General features: G+C 38.9%; 1 protein-coding gene across 4 annotated transcripts in view; it reads right to left on the bottom strand.

Annotated features, from left to right (window-relative positions):
• LOC133515449 (protein turtle-like) overlaps window positions 1–14,992 on the bottom strand; it is a 171,128-nt gene that overhangs the window by 62,346 nt on the left and 93,790 nt on the right. For all 4 annotated transcript variants that reach the window (XR_009799022.1, XR_009799023.1, XM_061847993.1 and 1 more), the window contains exon 2: window positions 5,955–5,979. The gene's annotated coding sequence lies outside the window, so the exon portion shown is untranslated. The remainder of the gene's footprint in view (window positions 1–5,954; window positions 5,980–14,992) is intronic.

The following is a 14,992-nucleotide window of genomic DNA, read 5'->3' as shown; positions in this document are numbered from 1 at the left end:
ATTACAAATTGAACCGTAAACCGTAACGAACGGTTACAGTTTATGGTTCAATTTGTAATGGTTAAAGGTCAATTGCAATTAAGGTTCGGCCAACGGTGGTTGTTGACATGTTGATTTTTATAACTAAATTTAGTCAAATAGAATCAGACCAAGATAAGTTGGCAGCGGTTTTGACAGACAGTGCAAGTGTTATTTTAAACGTCAAACTTCTATGAAATTATGACGTTTACTTAACACTTGCACAGGCTGGGCTATCGAAATTGCTGCCAACTTGCTTAGTCTGACTCTAGACGGAAAATTTGCAATTTATCACAATAAATTGGAAACTTAAAGTATTGCAGACTTGTTAAAAACATATTTAGTATGGGGTACATTGTTACTGGTGTATTCTCAATATAACTTGAAACTCCGGTGCCGTTAAAAGATGTAATCATCTTTCGGTAGATGTCGCTTTACGCCACCGCAAAGGCGTATACATAAGGGAACGAATGGAAAGATTTAGTATAAAAAAATGTATTTATGTAAAGTTTCCAAACTAGACGGGTGTCAGCCCTACGAAAGATGACTCAGATGACTCTGCCGACATTAAATGCAAAATTAAATGAAGTAAAATTGATATCGCTGACAGGATATCGACGCGATATGATTGGCCGCCGGAATGGCTCGCCGACGCGTTTCCGAACCGCGGCAGCAGAGATACGGCACTGGACGATATAATAATTATTATTGTAACGTCGAGACGGGTAAGTGTTATCAAACAAAATGAAACAAAATGGAAATTTTGGTTAACTCGTAGCTCGGAATACAATAAAATTGTAATCATGTCTTGTATTTTTGTAAACTCAAAATTGTATTTGAATTGTTTTAATTGTACCTGTATGAAATTTTAAATTCTAAATTGAAAATTGTGCTTGTTATTTTTCAAATTCTAAATTGTGCTTTTTATATCTATAATCGTGCTTATGTAATAACTTATTTACTGAATGTTAACTTTAACTGTTAACTTTTAAATTCAAATACCTTATAATTGTATTTTTTTCTCAGAGCGAAGGATTTCTGTATTAGTTATGTACTGTTTTGGCTATGTTCTTACCATGATTTTTACCTTATTGTTTTATTATCTGCCATATGTTTCCCATATAATGTTTTCAAATCCCGGCTCGTAACAATAAGTTCTTCGGAACTTATGTACGAAATATCATTTGATATTTACCAGTCACTTTTCGGTGAAGGAAAATTTCGTGAGGAAACCGGACTAATCCCAAGTCTAGCCTAGTTTACCCTCGTTGTTGGAAAGTCAGACGTCAGTCGCTTTCATAAAATCTAGTGCCTACGCCATTTCCTGGGATTAGTTGCTAAGCGGACCCCAGGGTTTGGACCTCGCTTGCCAAGGTGCGACTAAAGACAACTTGTACAATTTGTCACAAGGTAAGCGCTTCAATTTTGGAACGCCTTCATAACATAACCTACCTGAATATTTTCTCATGTTTACACTATGGGTACCATAATGATTTAATTTAGAAACTAAATAAATAAGCAAGGTGAATCTATAAAAATAAATACCAGGATTTAAACAAATATTAAAACAAAATTGTATCGGGTTTATCCGTATAATTCTCGACGTTATGACGCAGGTTACACGGTAATCACGTGATACTTTTTAAAGAAAACGAAGTGGCTAAAGCCCCGCCCCGTCTAAGGAGTGTCATCCTTATCCGATGTCCCAGTAAAATGTCAGGACAAAGATTTGTGTAAACTACCCTACGAAAGTCTATGAAAATGTGCGAAATGTTCGCGATAGTTACTTTAAAATTATGTTCTAATCAATACCTACCAGGTAGCTCCCAGGTATTATGAGAATATCCTCTGAAGTAAATGCACGAGCCATGGTATTATGTTATGTCAGATATAATGTACCAGGCGTCGGCATAGCTCAGGTGGACGTTATCTCACTTAGAGATATGCCGGCTGCGCGGTGGCTTAAATTTAAGTCTTCCCTTACTAACTACGGCACTAGACTCGACACAAACTCTACGCGTATATTCAACGTCTGTAGTATTGTTTGTATTAAGAAGAAAATATCATCATGAACTTAAGACCTGCGCTCTTATTGGTGAAGCAATCCCCGCCGTGCATTTCTATCCCCTTCTGTTTCACCCTTTCAGGTTATCTTTCAATGTATCTACTTCAAATTACATATTATGTATTAGGTAAAGGAATTGAAAACTAAGGCTAACTTCTAAGTTTAAACCATAAAAGTGAACATTAGGCATTGCAAAAATACATAAATGTGTATTTTTACATACATCACAAGTATACACGGTGAAATTGAAATCGATGGCGTTCACGCATTAACTGTAACACTAACATTGTCAAATACACCTACTTGCCTTCAATAAGTAGGGTGTCCATGTATCCAGTAGTTTTTTTTGGTACTACGTCGGTGGCAAACAAGCATACGGCCTGCCTGATGGTAAGCAGTCTCCGTAGCCTATGTACGCCTGCAACTCCAGAGGAGTTACATGCGCGTTGCCGACCCTGACCTCACCCCCCTCGTTGAGCTCTGGCAACCTTACTCACCGGCTGGAACACAACACTATGAGTAGGGTCAAGTGTTATTTGGCTGCGGTTTTCTGTAAGGTGGAGGTACTTCCCCAGTTGGGCTCTGATCTGGAATGACATCCGCTGTGCTGTGCCCTACCACACAAGGCGAGATGACATTCACAATGCCCATACCTCTCCGACGAACGAAGGAATTTTAACGATATCATTAACTATAATTTAACTTCCGTTCCTCCCTTCTGTTTAACATCTTGTTTTTCATTCACTATATCCTATACATCAAACTATATATTATGGTATAGGTATTAAGAAACAAGTTAGTGTGTAAAGTTCAGTAAAAACAGTTTAAAATCGTGCAACGTACGAATAAGTAGTTAAACTGCGACCAACTTGTACAAGCACTAAGCAGCCCCATCCGCGGCATTATGTAGCTTTTCAGAAACTTCCCGAGTAGATATCTTATTAATCTTTTGCAGAAGATTCGCGCCCGAGTTTAAAGTAGACGGAGCGATCGAAGTTGCGGTGTCGTGGCCAAAGCGGATTACTTCGCTCCGCCTCCGCTGCGGAGCGTCGCCCGGAGTATTCTGTACTCATAGCCGGCTGTATCGAGGCGAATCGAACGTTTAGACGAACCAATGTAAATAAGCTGTACCTTCACGGTTTGTATATGTTTATTTTGTTTCTTTTTTTTTTGTCCGTTACCTTACACGGTTACTTCTCACGTAATGGTCTCATCGGAAGATCAGCGCTGTTTTAATTAAAATTTCGTATACCAAACTATAATTGCGTACTTTTCATTTCCAACTCAACTATAATATTAAAATTAATACGCTGTAGTCAACTCTAAAAAAAACTGACCAATCACGTGCCGCCGCGCTGCCATAGAAAAGACTAAACGGGAGACTTCGCGCGTTTATGTCTTTTGTACTATTATTTTGTTTACTGAGATACTTACCAATTTTCATTAATTATTTAGGTTTTATAGTAAACTTACTTACTCCGTTGGCTCAGCGACCCAAAATGAGACTAAAAAAAGTATTATTTATAGTAAAAAAAGTATTATTTTAGATGACTTCGTACAAAAAATATTGTATACAATAGTGATATAATCTTTTCAATGTCGTACTTTACAAAACAGCAAGCTTCATTGCCTAAACACGGTACTCGACTGAAAAGCTTTATATTATATAACGATTGTATAAAATACTATTTCGCTTTCTGAGTACAAAAAAACAAAGATAATATTGCATTAGGCCTATCTATTTCAAGAGGCCACTTCAGTGTATCGGTGGTTAGTCTCCGATTCGCGTACACTTGGCAAGCCATTGGAACTCGGCCAGACTTTGATAACTCGATTCGGACCTATTATAGCTCAGTGTCCGAGCGCGTATTAACACTTCCTTGCTGCAACTACTTTAAAAAACTATCTACAGGGTTGGTTAGTAATTTAACATCATGGTGTTTCATCGGCCACTATGTGTCGTTTGTTTAGGCTGAATAATAAATAAATAAATCAATATTATAGGGCATTATTACACAAATTGACTAAGTCCCACAGTAAGCTCAATAAGGCTTGTGATGAGGGTACTTAGACAACGATATATATAATATATAAATACTTAAATACATAGAAAACACCCATGACTCAGGAACAAATATCCATGCTCATCACACGAATACATGCCCTTACCAGGATTTGAACCTGGGATCATAAGCTTCGTAGGCAGGGTCAGTACCCACTAGGCCAAACCGGTCGTCAAAAAAAAAATTCATTTTAAAACAAGTTTATAGAGTTAACGCAATATTGAAGTTATACGTTTTAATCAAAGGTCATGAAAAGATGCAGACAGAAACTAGAATATAATTACAAGGGCAGACTCCAACGAAAACCTTAAAAAGTTGATGTTGGCTGGCTCGACAGAAAAATATCACGACAACATGTCTAATATATTCATCTATTTTCAGTTGTATATGATATGCTACATACCATATCAGTATAAATTTAGTATAAAATAGCTAGTGACATTTTTTTTTAATACTACGGTAAGCATTCTCCGAAGCCTATGTGAGTTACATGTGTCCTCCCTCGTTGAGCTCTGGCAACCTTACTCACCGGCAAGAACACAACACTTTGAGTAGGGTCTAGTGTTATTTGGCTGCGGTTTTCTGTAAGGTGGAGGTACTTCCCCAGTTGGGCTCTGCTCTAGATCTGGAATGACATCCGCTGTACTGTGCCCTACCACACAAAGCAAGATGACATTCACAATGCCCATACCTCTCTTTTGGACGTAGTTTAAGGACGTACCCTGGTCCACAATACCGGGAGGCATAGCCGAGGTATCTGACAAGCCAAATTTTAAGCGTTCGTTCGTATCAGAGAAATTGAGAAACAACCTGCGCGACAGCCATATCTTCCGTCGCAAGTTTCGCCATATGTTTGGTCCTCTTCTAATTCCCATGCTTTACGCCCCCTCTAAACAAATAACCAGATCCATGGTTTACAGGAGTTTGTATTTGTTACGCAGAGCCATAAACGTAAATTGAGAACAAACGAAGGCCCTTATCTCTGCGTAATGGAATGCGTAACGCGGACAAATCGACTGCTGCCTTGCACTGTTGGTGTAAGCGCCATCAAATATAACGGAGCGGCCAAAGTGCTCACATATATCTGAACACACCTCTATTGTCAAGGCGTTAGAGTGCGAGTTCAGATATTTTTGAGCACCTCGGCAGCTTCGTTATATTAGATGGCGACTGTACAAGGTTGCAGTAAGACGAGCAAAACTTTCAACTGTAGATTATTAAGGCTGCCTTGCCTCTGAGGAAATGTGCAGGAATCAACCGAATTTTTTTTTTATGTCAGCGGAGCTGAGAAGAAAATTAATTCTGTTGGTTGATTCCTGCTCATACATCGGTACATTATACCTACCGAAAGTGGGGTGGGTACAATGTTGGCCGAACGTCAATTGCAATTGACCAATAACCATTACAAATTGAACCGGACGATTACAGTTTACGGTTCAATTTGTAATGGTTAATGGTCAATTGCATGAACGTTTCGGCCAACACTGGATGGGTACGAGTTGTATAGGTCATATTGAGCAACTTTTACTACGAGACCAACCGCGAAAATGCAATAAAAAAATTGACTCTCCCATACGAGGTATCAACATCAGTCGACCAAAATGTATGCTGTGCTGGTCTTGTCTTGCGCGTTGCCTTTAACACCTTTTATGCCCATCTCGATAATGCGACTTTTACTCAGAAACCAAACGCTAGTTTATTAAATGTTTTTAAAAGTGAAATACGCTAAGTTACCTCCGTAATTAGCCAGAAGGCACCGCGCCAAAGCCTCCTTCGGCAAAGAGAGTTCAATGACAAGTGACACTCACTAGCAACTGCCTCCGTCGCCGGCAACTGGAACAAAAATTAATCATTTTAACACCAGTTTTATTTATTTCCATTAAACTTGTGGCTCTGTGAGCTGTAGACCTCGAGCTTAAAAAAGGTATAAATAAAAAATAATTAACTTAGTCATTATCAGAGCAAACTTAGAATAGTCCTTAGTGCCATGTGTAAGGCCTGAGTGGACGCTCGAGTTGGGCGTGCAGCGGGGCGGGGTGTGCGGCGTGCATAAACAAATGCTAACGTATAGAAGCGGCCTTAGTGCACGCTGCTCAAATCGCTTGTGAGCCCGACGCCACGCTGCACGCCCCGCCGAACGCCCTGGTTCGAACGTCCACTCAGGCCTTACACTAAGCCTTACTGGCGCTTAAGTCCTTTATGCCAATTACGTCTCCATTTCAGCTTGGGGAAAAATGCTTTCATGTCCGGATGTTCTTAACTACAGCCCGCGTAGCCAACATGCCAATCGATAACGCTTCGTAGCGAACGAAATGTAATTGTCACTGTCGCACTAAGAGGGAAGAGTGATAGAGAGAGATGACTACGAACGCTACGTTGGCTATGAGGGCAGGTCGCAATTTTCAACAGATTCTCGTTGGTTTTTTGTCGATTCAAAATGGCGGAGCCGTAAATTTATTTAATTTTCAGCTATGCTGCGAGGTCTCCAGTTCACAGAGCTACTTCGTATATTATTTTATTGCCATTTTATTACACTTTACATATTAACAGATTATTTATTTTATTATTTGTTAGCCTGTTGTGTCCCACTGCTGGGCAAAGACCTCTCTTTCTTCCACGCGTCTCGGTGTATGGCAATAATAGGCCAATCTTTCTGAAAGACGTCAAGGTCGTTCCGCCACCTCCTTCGAGGTCTGCCGTGACGCCGCACTATGTTTTATATCACTCGGTACCTAGCTTGCTTGGCCCACAAGTCGTTTGACATACGGCAGTCGTATATTAACAGAACTGTCCATTAATATTCTATAAAGTATAAAGGTTGTGTTTACCGGTATAAATCTTCTTCTTTTTGGAATATTTTAAATCCACTCAGAGGAACTTGGTATATATATGATTTCAGCATTGAATGCATACAAAGGCGAACGCCGTAACGCGATATTCGATATTACAGCGTCTAGTTTGCATTTCACGTATAGACAATATTTCCTAATGTATACTCGATACGATTTGTGTTTTAAAAGCTTCGCGAACTCTGTTTGAAATAAACTGTAATAGATGTGCGATACCAAGCGCTAAGTACCTAGTTCTTTGATGTGAATAATGTAGTAGAATTTTACTAAAATCACTTTCTTTTTATTGCAAGCAAAAGCAACGACTTTAGTCGTTGCTTTTGCTTCCTTGTTTTTTGTCTCCAAAAATGTGATGGAGTGTACGAGTAGCATTTTGTATGAGATGAAATATAGTTTTTAATCTTTCTCATGGTAAATGTAATCTACAACTAAAAATATATGCTAAACACTCGTCTTTTTTAGGGTTCCGTACAAAGGGTAAAACGGGACGCTATTACTAAGACTCCGCTGTCTGTCCGTCCGTCCGTCTGTCCGTCTGTGATGGCTATATCTCATGAACGATGATAGTTGTCAATCTTTACTGAGGATGTATTTCTGTTGCCGCTATAACAACAAACACTAAAAAGTACGGAACCCTCGGTAGGCGAGTCTGACTCGCACTTGTCCTATTTTTAATTTATTTGATAAAAGACAGAAATACAAGCGTCACAGAGTGTTCCAAAAAAACCAATTTTTTTTTTTTTGTGTAAACGTAATTGATTATTCGGACAAAAACAATAAGAAAACAACATTGTTGTTTACCCGACAGCCCGACATATTTGCAACAAATTGTCATAAATAATATAAGTGTATTCCTATACGTTATTCAAATGATGAAATGGCAAACAGCTATCTCGTGTTTCGTATGTAAATTGCAAGCTTCAGTTGTACACAGTTTTTTTGCACATGAAAATATCAATAACGTGTCGCGTGTAATAGCGATGTGCCAACGCCGGGAACGTTGGGGAATTCCCGAAATTGGCTGGTAATTCTTTCGAATTTCTAGCAATATTAATATTGTCTTATAAAAGAATTTGTTTAAAGCCATGCGCGGCCGTTGGGCTTGGAGTAGGTACAGTCAGCATCCATAGTAGCTGATGAAACAACGCGCCATAAGTATCTGACATCCCTGATAACTTTTCCAAATATACATAAATTTCTAAAATTCACATTCAAAATCATCTTTTACAGTCTTTGTTGTTCTATATATAAGACATCACTTTTTGTTAAGCTGTTACAGAATGGTAGATACTTATGAAGCGTTATTTGATCCGTTACTTTTGATGCGGACTGTACAAAATGTCAGAAAGTGTGTCCTAGGTTTGGAAGCAGTAGCAAAGGGTACAAGAGGGTTAAACGCTCTGTGGAATACAGATTAGCTTGTAAATTGTAGTAAAAATCAGAAGCGATGTTTTTTTTCCGTACAAAATTTTATGATTCTAAACTTTTCTAGTTTTATACCGGTATCAGTTTGAGAGTCTGTCATCCTCTAATGGCAAGAGATTTCTTTTTCTTCGTCCTCGTTGGTTTATGAGTCTCATGATTGAAGATTAGGTATGACTGATTATAGTGTCTCTCCATGTGACGCGGTCAAGAGCAATGCGGGTTGCCTTATTTATAGAGCCACACGCCCTCCTGATGGTGTTTGATAGCCCTCCTTATTCCTTGTTCTGTCCAATTGATTGCGCTCTTTCTCTATTAACGGTAATTTTCCTGATGGTCGCATTGGAAGATAGGTGCGGAAAGCCGCCAGCATCGTGCTGAGATGAGGCCATTCCGGGGCACTTTTACTGCTTTCTCTATTAACGGTAATTTTCCTGATGGTCGCATTGGAAGATAGGTGCGGAAAGCCGCCAGCATCGTGCTGAGATGAGGCCATTCCGGGGCACTTTTACTGTGTTATATATATTATTATAACATAATTTATTTAAAAAACACAAAGTTTACGAATAAATTATGTTTACACTTTTTACTCCAATATTTCTCTCTCTCTCTCTTACTTCACTAGAACAACGATATCCTTCCAGGAATATTTGTCATAAAATTCCCGGGAACGGGACAATCGGCGATGTTAGGCACATCACTAATCGTGATCCAGTTCGTTCGATGAAATAGGATTAAAATGTTCGCGTCATCCGCCGTCGTGTATTCGGCGACATTCGCGATAATTAAAATGACCAAAGTTAATTAAAAATACGTGTATGTCCCGTCGCGGCACATCTAGGGTTATCAAACGAACTTATTTTTTAACTCATAATTTGTTTGGATGGGTATGGATTCATTAGGATTTTTATTAAATGGACTTGTAAAACATTGTTGATTTTATTTGTAGGGAGAACAGTACCCCTAGTGTAAATAAATTCGATTTCCAAACGTGACGTAGGTACGCGTTTGCGTTTAGTCTCATTTTGTATTGGATTTCGAAAGAGCGCGCCAAGCGGGACGTTTTGGAAACTCAAAATCCTATACAAAATGAGACTTAACGCAAACGCGTTCGTCACGTTATGATGTCGATCAAAGTTACACTAGGGGTACTGGTTACTTCTAAACAGTTGGTAGTCTTTGGAAATGACATAATTTATATCGAAAGGTTTAAACCACCACTGAAAAGTAAAAAGAAACATTTCATAACGCTTGTTAAAGGTTACTACACGTAGGCGATGCGATCCGTAAATCCTAAATTTCAACCTAGGGCTGTAATCTATTTTTTCATTCACTTGCTCGTAAAAAGTGTTGTTACGCGTAGGCGATGCGGTCCGTAAATCCTAAATTTCGACCTAGGGCTATAATGTATTTTTTCATTACACTTGCTAGGCGACGCGGTCCGTAAATCCAAAATTTCGACCTAGAAATTTTGTTTATTTCCCTTTTTTCCTCACAAGTGTGATGATTGTGATGAAAACATTGTGTGTGCCACGGGCGGTACTGGAATTATGATCTCGTGTTTAATTAAGGCCTTGCCTTCAGCTTCGGGCTTCAATTCACATACCTTCGTAAATTCTTGTTTACCGCTCTTAGTACTATTATTCCAGTAGGTGATCATGCCATAGTAACAAAACTATAGCTAAAACGCTAATGTGACATGATTTATTTATGTTTACATTAAAGATAGCAGTGGAATAATCATTTTAATGTGGCAACATTGTTAAATTACTCCGATTAATACAGGGGTATTTGGGAAAATAACATTATACTACTGGTAACATCGTAGGTAGTGGAACACGAATCAAGTTGGACAGGCTCGTTCACTTGGGCCGAGGCAGTTAGTGGTGGGTCTTTGACGGTTTTCGCTTCAACGAAACGAAACGTTAACTTAGAAAACGTCAGCGAGTTGACAAACTAGTTGATTTCGTCAACTAGGTTTTTGCTTTAACTGAAGAGAAAAAGGCATTCTTGTCAACGGAATCTAGTCAGTTGAATTGTCGATCAACGAAAGTATCTTTCAATCAACGTCAACTAATTCCATCTCGTTTTCGAGCCTTTGCTGTTGGGTCGTTGCGTCTCGCTCGCACTGGCGTCAAGAATCGGGTTGAGTTGAATCAATGAATGAAAGGAATGTTGATCTCAACTATACTGCCATGCCATTAGCTTAGCGTTCCATTCCGAATACGTTTGTACGTTACGTCGTCAAATAGTTGAGTCTGTTACACAAAACGTTTCGTTCGTTGACGAAAAGAACGTTTTTTCAACTAGTTCGTTGAATCAACGACCACCACTAGAGGCAGTCAAACAAAACACATCGTGAAGGATCGGTCAGATCAGAGTATCTGCAAGTACAATGCAATGCTATTATTAAGCAATATCGTTATTACTGGCAACCCTGCTTACACCGGCTCAATTTGGACAATTAAATAAATAACAATAACCAAATAGCGGCAAAATACCGGAATGGACGTGACATTGGTCGTCATTTGAATGTCAGGATCATGATTACGGTATTTATTTACAACACGGTTGCGTGGATACCTGGGTCGGTAGCGTTGACGTGATCGTATCGGGCTTGTGTGTGGGAATACTGCGTTTTGTCTTTTTAAATGAGTTTATGTACCCTACACACTATAGTTTCACCTTGGGTCATTCCAAAAATAGGGCATGTCCGAACCTCACTCAATATCAAGTGGCGCTTGCACTTTTTATATATATATATATTTTTTTTCAATAGGAAAAAAAACTATATTATTAACTTCATAAAAGCATATCAAATATTCTAATCAATTGCAAACACTATAAAACTTTTTATATTACGTCGTTGGCAAATAAGTATTCGGCCTGTCTGATCGTAAGCAGTCTCAATAGCCTATGCACGCCTGCAATTCCAGAGTAGTTACATGCGCGTTGCCGACCCTAACACTCCGCACCCTCGTTGAGCTCTTGTCACTATGCTTGTCACTTTCGCACTTACATACTTGTTAGAACGTGACAGGCATAGTGACAAATGATAAAAATGTGACCATGCTATAGACACAGCCACTGGCAACCTTACTCACCGGCAGGCACAGCACTATGAGTAGGGTCTAGTGTTATTTGGGTGCGGTTTTCTGTAAGGTGGAGGTACTTCCCCAGTAGGGCTTTTTTCTGGATCTGGTATGACATCCGCTGTGCTGTGCCCAACTTCACAGTGGCCACCTCTTTTTTGGGCGTAGTAAGGACATATCCGGGTCCTGTTTATTTTATTGTAATATGGCATTGTCGAATTTCAGATAATTTCCATCTAAAATTATGAGGGGGTTAACTACTTAGCCCCTTATTCATAAACGTGTACTAAAGTTACGATGCCGCTGATCATCGTTTGTCCCTTTCCGACGTATTGGTATGATGGAAAGGGACAAACGATGATCAGCGGCATCGTAACTTTAGTACACGTTTATGAATAAGGGGGTTAGAGTTTAAAAACTTAAATTTTGTTTTTAAATCATTTTTACACGTTTTAATCAGTAAACCATGAAAAAATCACTCGGAAACTGACTTTATTTGCAAGGGCAGACTCCAACCTAAACCTTAAAAGATGAAAGTTGTCACGACGGAAACAAATCACGAACACAGGTCTAATTTTAATTTATTTTCAGTACCCCTAGTGTAAATTTAATCGACATCATAACGTGACGAACGCGTTTGCGTTAAGTGTCAGTTTGTATAGGATTTTGAGTTTCCAAAACGTCCCGCTTGGCGCGCTCTTTCTAAATCACATACAAAATGAGACTAAACGCAAACGCGTACGTCACGTTTCGAAATCGAATTTATTTACACTAGGGGTACAGATGTATTACTCGTACTCTGCAAACGATAGAAGTATAACTTTAGTATAAAATAGCTAGGGATATAGCCGGTCCGGTTTTGGGTCCTGTAATACAGACTCCCTAGTTAAGTCATAAGTTATTTATTAGTAAAACCAATTTACACGTTATTTACACGTTCCTACATTTTAATTGCGATATGAATATAAAAAACTAAGCAACCATGATCGGTTAATCTATTCGGAGATAAATGCTTTTGACTGTAGACCGCAGTATCCAGTGTTCTGCGGCTGCGGGGCTTGGCCTGCGTGACAGCTTGAATCACCCCGACCGACTGAAATATCGCCGCTATTCAATTCTACTTATTTATTTAGGTTAATTTTATTTTTGTTTACATAAAAGATATTATATACGGAGGCTAGCTTAAATCTAAAATAGGCCCTTTGGCATTGTACCGAGGATGCTAGCAGCATTTCCTCCGCCAGCTCTTCGGTCACGCATCACGGTCGCGATTTCTGCAAAAAAGCTGGGACCCCATGAACCTAGAGTTTCAACACCAAATGGTACAAAGTGGTACTGTCTACCAATGCTCTTATATGTATTACGTTTCACGTTTCTTTAGGTAAGGTGCGTTGGGATAACTTCGAAAGTAGGGTAATTTTTAAAGTGAGAAATATCTATAAAACCATAATCACTGCATAACTACCTACTTTAGAAACACTTAAGCTACTGAAACGCTTACCCAGGCATGCTCACTGTTACTACAGTAGCAGGTGCTTCTAGATTAGTATATATTTGCTATTTAAACTTATCCAGATTCAAAGTTATCCCAATGCATCTTACCATATCCAATTTTATCACTATTCCTTATACACGGTGGCCAAAAAATATGTGCATTCCCGGTGCCAGGGAGATTTTGGGCTCATACTGAGCAACTTTTAGTATGGGACTAACCCCGAAATCGTGAAAAAATTTTGCTGGCTGTTTCATACATTTTAGCGGGTCCATTTTCTATGGGAGGGTAAATTTTTTTTTGGCGATTTCGGTATTGGTCGCATAGTAAAAGTTGCTCAGTATAATCCCAAAACCTCCCTGGCAACAGGAATGCACATATTTTTTGGCCACCTTGTATAACAAAGTCACCCGCCGCCGCGTCAGTGTGTATGTTCGCGATAAACTCAAAAATTCTCAACTGATTTTCATGCGGTTTTCACCTATCAATAGAGTGATTCTGAAGAAGGTGTATAATTTGTTAAGCTTTTGTGTAATCCGTGCGAAGCCTGGGCGGGTCGTTAAGTACCAAATAAATGATAGTGTGATGTGATAATCTCAAAATGTGTAAAAATGCAATCCGTGCAAACTAATGAGGGACATGAGGTTGACGAGTTAATTTCTTAACTTTGTATGGGAGATTGAGAGAGTTATTCTATTAATACCTATTCCTAGACGGGAACTATGTATAGCCCAATTCTCCTGTTCTCAATGAGACAAAGCCTGTGCCCGGTAGGACGAACAAAACCGTCCCAATAGCAGCCCCTTACCTTAGTAGAATGTGGAGAAACTGATGTCGATCAAAGATGTATATGATTATTCATAAAAGCACTCCTTGAAATTCGCTACAAATCCGCCTAACGAATGATATACTTGGCAATAATTTTTTTTGTAATTTAGGATTGGAAACTGGAAAATATAATGGAATATGTAATTTTTATTTATTCCCCTACCTACTCATGTCTCTCCTGTACTCTACTCGTCCTACGGCAGTATCACTTGTTAGTTTCAAATGAGACGCACTGCGTTTGATTGTGTCCATTCCATGTCACATGATTTCACATGAACCAGTCAACGTCATTGATTTTTGCGTCGAGCGCAGCGTATATTTGTCGCCAAAATGCAAATGTGCATGTCAAATGCATGGCATTGCAGTAAACTACGACCGACTTGCTTTACCGCTTGGTCCGCTTGGCTACCAGTGCTTAACATGTTATCTGGCATGTTTTAAAAATATACATGCATAACATGTTTCTTTGATGAGAGTAGTATATCACGTACTCGTCGTAAATATTCTCCATACTCCATGTTTTTTTGAAAAACTAGGACTATGTTTTCCTTTTTTTTAAGATTTGCAAAAAAAATGTCCTTCTTGTTGTTTCATAAAAGCAAAAATTGTAAACCTAGAATACATTATGCTGAAGCGATCGACATCAAAATCAAAGTGATTTGTTAAGATTTAGTTAGTTGAAATCGTTTTCCCCCGAAATGTAATTTTATAGAAAAAGTACCGTTATTTCGTTAGGATCGCAAAGCTATTCTTTCCTCTTAAGGTCGAAAGATGACTTAGAAAATTTAGAAAGACTTAGGATAACTGTATTATTTCCATTCAACTATTCCGTCGCTCTCTATTATTTATTCAAAACAGACACAAGTATAAAAGTCACTTATAGCTACAAACAGTATCATAATATCATAAACATATATACACTTTTCGGCACTGAATCTCTTGTATATTCGAGAGGAAAATAGCATATAACAGCTCTGGAGTTGCAGGCTTCCATAGGCATGGAGACTGCTTACCATCAGGCAGGGCGTATGCTTGCTTGCTACCGACGTAGTATAAAAAAGACGAACGAAATGATTCGCGGCATTGAGTTATCATTACTATATAAGGAAGCCATACCAAACAATGAATTAGACGGAATCGCAACCTGTATCACGCGACCAAAA

This window comes from Cydia pomonella, chromosome 2, assembly GCF_033807575.1.
Source record: "Cydia pomonella isolate Wapato2018A chromosome 2, ilCydPomo1, whole genome shotgun sequence".
NCBI classification, from domain to species: domain Eukaryota; kingdom Metazoa; phylum Arthropoda; class Insecta; order Lepidoptera; family Tortricidae; genus Cydia; species Cydia pomonella.
This window is presented reverse-complemented; position numbering and strand designations above follow the sequence as displayed.